This window comes from Seriola dumerili, unplaced genomic scaffold, assembly GCF_002260705.1.
Source record: "Seriola dumerili isolate Sdu_G_001 unplaced genomic scaffold, Sdu_1.0 BDQW01000169.1, whole genome shotgun sequence".
In the NCBI taxonomy this organism is placed as follows: Eukaryota; Metazoa; Chordata; class Actinopteri; order Carangiformes; family Carangidae; genus Seriola; species Seriola dumerili.
Genome location: NW_019174424.1, coordinates 5,666,614 through 5,674,225, shown reverse-complemented (window position 1 = coordinate 5,674,225; position 7,612 = coordinate 5,666,614). Strand labels below are relative to the sequence as shown.

General features: G+C 39.6%; 1 pseudogene; it reads left to right on the top strand.

The window, feature by feature from the left end:
• LOC111227289 overlaps nt 1–7,147 on the top strand; it is an 18,116-nt pseudogene extending 10,969 nt beyond the window's left edge.
• The last annotated feature ends 465 nt before the right edge of the window (nt 7,148–7,612 follow it).

Below are 7,612 nucleotides of genomic sequence, written 5' to 3'. Positions count from 1 at the left end.
ATGAGTTTTTCTCAGGGTAAAAACCTTGACACATAAATGGTATGTGTGTAGATCTAATGTATACTGCATACAGTATTAAGTCTGAGTTACTCTAACTTTTTGTTTTGGTTGCTCAATAGAGGAGATCTCAGACCTGACTGAACAGATTGGTGAGACTGGAAAGAGCATCCATGAGCTGGAGAAAGCCAAGAAGACAGTGGAGACTGAGAAGACTGAAATTCAGTCAGCGCTGGAGGAAGCTGAAGTAATACAGATGAAAAAGACAGAAATCATTGAAGTGTATTTTCTGTTAAATCAATTTAGTTCATGTCCACTTCATGTATTTAACTATCCTTTCAAGCAAGTTTTATTAACATGTATGTTTAAAATAATCTCAGGGCACACTGGAGCATGAGGAGGCCAAGATTCTCCGTGTTCAGCTTGAGCTCAACCAGGTCAAGGGTGAGGTTGACAGGAAGCTGGCAGAGAAGGATGAGGAGATGGAGCAGATCAAGAGGAACAGCCAGAGGGTGATGGACTCCATGCAGAGCACTCTTGATGCTGAGGTCAGGAGCAGAAATGATGCCCTGAGAGTCAAGAAGAAGATGGAGGGAGACCTGAATGAGATGGAGATTCAGCTGAGTCATGCCAACAGGCAGGCTGCTGAAGCACAGAAACAACTGAGGAATGTCCAGGGACAGCTTAAGGTAAGGATTATATGATCATCTTATTAAAACAAACAACTACAAAAACTACAGAAATCTCATTGTTTTTTTCTCTTGTTATCAGGATGCCCTACTGCACCTTGATGATGCTGTCAGAGGACAGGAAGACATGAAGGAGCAGGTTGTCATGGTGGAGCGCAGAAATGGCCTGATGGTGGCTGAGATTGAGGAGCTGAGAGTCGCTCTGGAGCAGACAGAGAGAGGACGCAAAGTGGCTGAGCAGGAGTTGGTTGATGCTAGTGAGCGTGTCGGACTGCTTCACTCTCAGGTTTGTTTCCATTCATTCAATGAAAATGGAAAATGAGTGTTCTTGAAAATACATTATATACATTATATTAAACATGACTTGTCTTAAACATTCAGAATACCAGTCTTCTGAACACCAAGAAGAAGCTGGAGTCTGACCTTGTGCAAGTTCAGAGTGAAGTGGATGATTCTATTCAGGAAGCAAGAAATGCTGAGGAGAAGGCCAAAAAGGCCATCACTGATGTGAGTTTACATCTCAAGAAATGCTTAATGTGGTCTTCATTTATGTGTTCAACAGGTGCTGTGAAGGATTTTTCAGATGAAAGTATAATTACAGACCATTTATCATTTCAGGCTGCCATGATGGCTGAGGAGCTGAAGAAGGAGCAGGACACCAGTGCTCACCTGGAGAGGATGAAGAAGAACCTGGAGGTCACAGTCAAGGACCTGCAGCATCGTCTGGATGAGGCTGAGAACCTCGCTATGGAGGGTGGCAAGAAATTTTCATTTTGATTAAGAATACATTTCTAAAATAAACACACCATTTTGCTGTTGCCAACATATCTGTCTGATAAATATATGCCTCTCTCTCTCTGCCAAACAGGAATCACTACTCCCTCACTTAGCTGTTTTTATTTTTGACCACAGTAATACCTTGTGATCTGTTGGTAAGATGGTAAATAATAAGCCACTTCTGTCAACAACTGTCATCAAAGGGGATTCTGGCAATGATCCCAAACTTTAACATTTGCTTTGATCATGAGTCACCATATCATCCTCTGCCCTTAAAATCTGCCGTTTTAACATTCTGCATTGCAAAAATTAAGTGAATAAATAAAAAACAAAGCACCTGAACCTTAAATTTTGGTCTGGTTGTTATTTTTGGTTTTATTAACATTGGCAACTCTCCTTATATTACATTCCCAAGAGGCATATGGCACTCCTCTAACATTAATGGAAAGGGCAGCAACGTGATTTGTATCAGATATCTGGGACATGTGCATCCTGCAACTATACACCAGTGACATTCTGACGCTTCTCCAACACTTAGACTCAGTACTGGCTGTGATATCAAAATTAAATGGACACAACTGCCTATCATAGGGAGTGTCAACTGAAATCTGATCTTTAAATAAATTGCTGTATTTTTGGGAACAAATGCTTCACAAACCATGCTGTGTACTCTTGCTATTTATTATCAAGTAAACTGTGAACATAGGTCATAGTAAATATTTATGAGTCAATTAAAAGTCCAGCATTTACAACTAAACAATATTAGGAAATATGTTACTAATATGATACTATTTTCATTTTCAAGCATCTGTAAAATAAATGTGCATTCAAAACCTTTATAACTTGATTCACAAGCATTTATGTAACAAAAAAGGTATTGTAATAACTTTCATATTCATCCTGCTGGACTGCCTATAAAATCATCTCTCTAAATTTTGGACTGCATTTTTTCCAGCATATTAAATCCAAAAGGTTGCATTTTTACTATTGGACTCTGGAAATATTATATAGATACGAAAAGAATCATGCTTATCATTGTATAAGTGATGAACATATCACTATCAAGCAACAAGGTGACAAGCACCCTGTACTTGACCAAACTGAGTAAGACACTTGTGCCGAGTAGGCACAATCGAGTATATAAAAGAAGCAGCTCTAGACACTGCACGAACTGACGGGCATCTGATATAGGTGAGTTTAGTCAAGTATTTAATGGTAATTGTATCCATTGCAGTTTCTAGATTTCAATTAATTACGTTCTTGCTGGGGTAATTAATGATTATAAATGCATTTTACCATTAAATAAAATGAACTAATTTTACGTACTACGTTTTTTTTTTAATTAGACAGAAAATAGCCAAACTCTCTTTTGTAGCATCTTGGGTTTACACAGTCATTTTCATTTGGGATCTAGTGAGGTAAATCGTTTACTACAGACATCTTCTGACAAAACGTCTGCTTAAAACACTTGAGTGAGTCATAAGTGAGCAAATTATTTTAATATGTGAACTGATTTCAAATGTATTTTCAGTCTCCACTTAAGTGCCATCATGAGCACAGATGCGGAGATGGAGCAGTATGGCCCGGCAGCCACCTACCACCGGAAGCCAGAGAAGGAGAGAATTGAGGCTCAGAACACTCCATTTGATGCCAAAACAGCCTACTTTGTGACTGATCCTGAGGAACTGTCAATGTCAATGGTAAATTCATCAAGAAAGAGGGTGGCAAAGCCATGGTTGAGACTGTTGTGGCGAGAAGTGGTGGATCAAAAAGGAATCAAACAGTCGAGACACAGGTATCAAGGCGGGGAGTCTCTCTTTATTCAATGCGGCCCACTTGCAGACATAGACGGAGACAGCAACCAACAACACAGGTCATGACATATCCTTTTTATACCTCGAGTGGCTATGTGTGTGTATGTGCATCCTGTTTTTCCCAATCTTTTTGGCTACGTGGTATAACTCTTGCCTAACTGTTGACCAACTCCTGCACTTTTGTTTTTCCTGGCTTACACCCAGGTCATGGTGTTCTTTTCTGGCAGAACACCATGACGCCCTCCCAGGTCATCGTTCTCTTATTGGCAGTGTGCCTTGGCATTATATCTATTCCTATTTACCCAATCTCTTATTACCAGATGTTTCTCACCAATCCTAAGTATCTTAGCCTGCTCGGTTGACTTCCTGACCATTTCTTTTGTTATTGTTCCCACACTGGCTCTTAAACTCCTATTGGCGTCCAACCGGTTGATATCAGATCATACGTCTCTAGCCTTATAATTCTCCTACAAGACAGATGGAGGAAAGGTAAGTGAAAATTTGTTTAATTTGCAGGCTTTAGTTTTTGTCATCCTGATTAACACCAATGCACCATATCTTTATTTAAAATAATGCCTTGTTTTTATAGGCCAAGAATGCCCTGGCCCATGCTGTTCAGTCAGCCCGCCATGACTGCGATCTGCTCAGAGAGCAGTTTGAGGAGGAGCAGGAGGCCAAGGCTGAGCTGCAGCGAGGAATGTCCAAGGCCAACAGTGAGGTGGCTCAGTGGAGAACCAAATATGAGACTAATGCTATCCAGCGCACTGAGGAACTGGAGGAGGCTAAGTATGTAACTACCTATTCATTGTTTTAATTTGTTTGTTAAAATATTTTACCATTCAATATTATTTTTGTAAAATTAAATACAAACATATTGTTCTTCACTGCAGGAAAAAGCTTGCCAAGCACCTGCAGGACTATTCAGGACTGCCCAGGGACAGCTCAAGGTGACTGAAAAAAATGCTGAAGAGGAAAGACAGTTAACTCCCTTCCTTTTTCATCCTTATCAGGATGCCCAGCTGCACCTTGATGATGCTGTCAGAGGACAGGAAGACATGAAGGAGCAGGTTGTCATGGTGGAGCGCAGAAATGGCCTGATGGTGGCTGAGATTGAGGAGCTGAGAGTCGCTCTGGAGCAGACAGAGAGAGGACGCAAAGTGGCTGAGCAGGAGTTGGTTGATGCTAGTGAGCGTGTCGGACTGCTTCACTCTCAGGTTTGTTTCCATTCATTCAGAATAAACTAGTGTTCTTGAAAATACATTATATAAATTATATTAAACGTGACTTGTCTTAAACATTCAGAAAACCAGTCTTCTGAACACCAAGAAGAAGCTGGAGTCTGACCTTGTGCAAGTTCAGGGTGAAGTGGATGATGCTGTTCAGGAAGCAAGAAATGCTGAGGAGAAGGCCAAAAAGGCCATCACTGATGTGAGTTAACATCTTCAACTCTCGTACTTTGTTTCCGTTTTTATTCTGTTTTTAACATTTAAATATGCTGCAGACCTCCATGTGTATAATTTATTAGATATCGAAAAATTAATTTGGAATTAGGAAAAATTTTATCATTTCAGGCTGCCATGATGGCTGAGGAGCTGAAGAAGGAGCAGGACACCAGTGCTCACCTGGAGAGGATGAAGAAGAACCTGGAGGTCACAGTCAAGGACCTGCAGCATCGTCTGGATGAGGCTGAGAACCTCGCTATGAAGGGTGGCAAGAAGCAGCTCCAGAAACTGGAGTCCAGAGTATATGATCTGTATATGTATGTCGTGTCACAGTTGAGATTATTGAGAGTATTGATCATTACCCCATGTTTTATTTCACAGGTGTGTGACCTGGAGGCTGAAGTTGAAGCTGAGCAGAGACGTGGAAGTGATGCTGTGAAAGGAGTCCGCAAATATGATAGGAGAGTCAAGGAACTGACCTACAAGGTAACGTGTTATCTAACTAAAATCCACCTTAATTTCTCTTTAATTTTCTACTGTCCTTCAATAACAATACTTGATCTGTACAGACTGAGGAGGACAAGAAGAATGTTACCAGACTCTAGGATCTGGTGGACAAGCTGCAGCTCAAAGTCAAGGCTTACAAGAGACAGGCTGAGGAGTAGGTCAACTACATTAGTGACGGATCAGTTGTAATCATAATGTCACCATTCACTTTCCTCTAACTAAGTCAGTATAACACCAAACACTTCACAGGAGGAGCAGGCCAACACTCACACGTCCAGGGTCAGGAAGGTCCAGCATGAGCTAGAGGAAGCTCAGGAGCGCGCTGACATTGCTGAGTCACAGGTCAACAAGATGAGAGCCAAGAGCTGTGATGGTGGAAAGGTATCTTTTCATTCTGTTGGATAACAGTACATTAGAATAATAATGATATGATTCACTATTGGCATTTGAAAATCTCAATGAAAACTGACTTTCAGCAAATTTCAATTTGCTAGAATAGCATATCCAAGGCAGCTTGCATGAGGAGTTAGTGTAACATTCATATTTTCAAGCACAAAAAAAGTTTAAACTTGCCGTAGGCCTACACTTCCCTGCTAATCTCTCCTTAGCACTAATTGTTATCCAACATGTCAAAGACTATATTTTGTATGTGTCCATTTGTATTGTGCAGCTAGTGATTTTGCTTGCTCATTTATCACCTAAACATGAGCACTACTTAGCTAATGTTAGCTGAGGTGTAGCTATCTAAAACGATTGTCATGTTTTTTTTCCATAAAAGTTCTGGTGTTAAGGCAGATAACAATCACTTGGCTCACCCTGCTCAGTCCAAGCTTTTTTATCCACCAGTAATGGCCCACAAAGATGAATACCTTCTTTCAAAAAATTCAAGTGTAAGCTAACGTAACAGAATTCCGTTACACAATGTTTCTGCAATAAAGCTAAAGTGGTTTTTATCTGAAATTGAGACAGCGTTCTGACTATTAATGACCACAAAGAATAGTTTTCTGTTTGAATTTTCCCAGCTGGCACCGGACTTAGATGTAGTCTCAAACAACAACAACAACAACAACAACAACAACAACAACAACAACAACAACAACAACAAAAGTTAGAGTATGCGTGGAACAGCGTTTAACTTCAATTAGAAATGAAATGATGGCCAACTGTTATCGAGATTATTCAACCAAATATCAATGTCCAACGACATAGGTGGCCAGTTGCATGCTTGATGGGTAATATCAGAACTCTTTAAAAATAATTATAGTAGCTAAATACAAGTAAATATTAAAGTGGACTACAAAGCATCCAGATTGTGTGCTCTGGGCATCAGGTGTACTTTTTTTTTTTTAAATGGCCGATTTAATATGCCACTGCAGCAGTAGCAGTATGCTACTTTACTCTTAAAGTAAGAATAGGCCAGTATGAAACAGGCTGTAAATTAAACTAACACAAATCACTTGAGAGGCTGTAAAACTGAAACCACTGACAAACTGCTGTCTGAGATTATGTTAGGACTTAACAGTGAGTCAATGACACTTGTAACAGTAGGCACTCACTGTTAGGGAATGACAATTGGCTTAATATAAGCTCAAAACCATCGCAGGAATTCAAGTAGGCTACTCTCCCATGGGCTAGTGTGCCCAGTTCTTTGAGTGTTCAGAGAGGTGACAGTCAGTATAAATTAATGGGAATCCTAATAGCACTCTAAATTTATTACCAATACAGATTGCCAACACAGCCCATTCATAAAAACAGTGCTGACTCTGGTGTATTTGAAATGAACCTAGGCTCACAATAAAGGTCATATCAGCCAGCAGCAGTAACTCAAGTGTTGCAGAGTCATCTGAAAACTATCATTGACCAACAGTGTAAATAATTTTCTTTCTCGTTTCTTGTTTTTCAGTCTGAGAATGCTGGGTAAGAGACTACATCTGCTGGACAATGTTCAGAGTTCATAAAATATGAACAACCTGCTGTGATATGTACAAATGTAATAAAGATGTTTTTGATGATACTGTTTTTCTTTTCTTCCAAAAATCCAGTGCATCAAGGCAACACAGTTAATAACTAACTGGAATTACATTAGGCCCAGGTTCAAGGGTTCTTACCATAATAAAGGATTTCTATGAAAAAATTTAAGTTAAAAATGTTCATTCAAACAAAAAACAAGTTATTGAAATATGTGCCTTTAATGCACAGCAATATGTGAACAAGTACAACTTTTGATTTATTAATCTCCCCTTAATGCAGTCTTTTTAAGAGTGTATCATGTATGGAATTTATTGTTTATTTATCTGGCACAACTAAGGTGACCCATAGAACATCACAATTTGAAGGACATGGATCTAACTATATACTAAATATAAAAGGTTAGATGATGTTACAG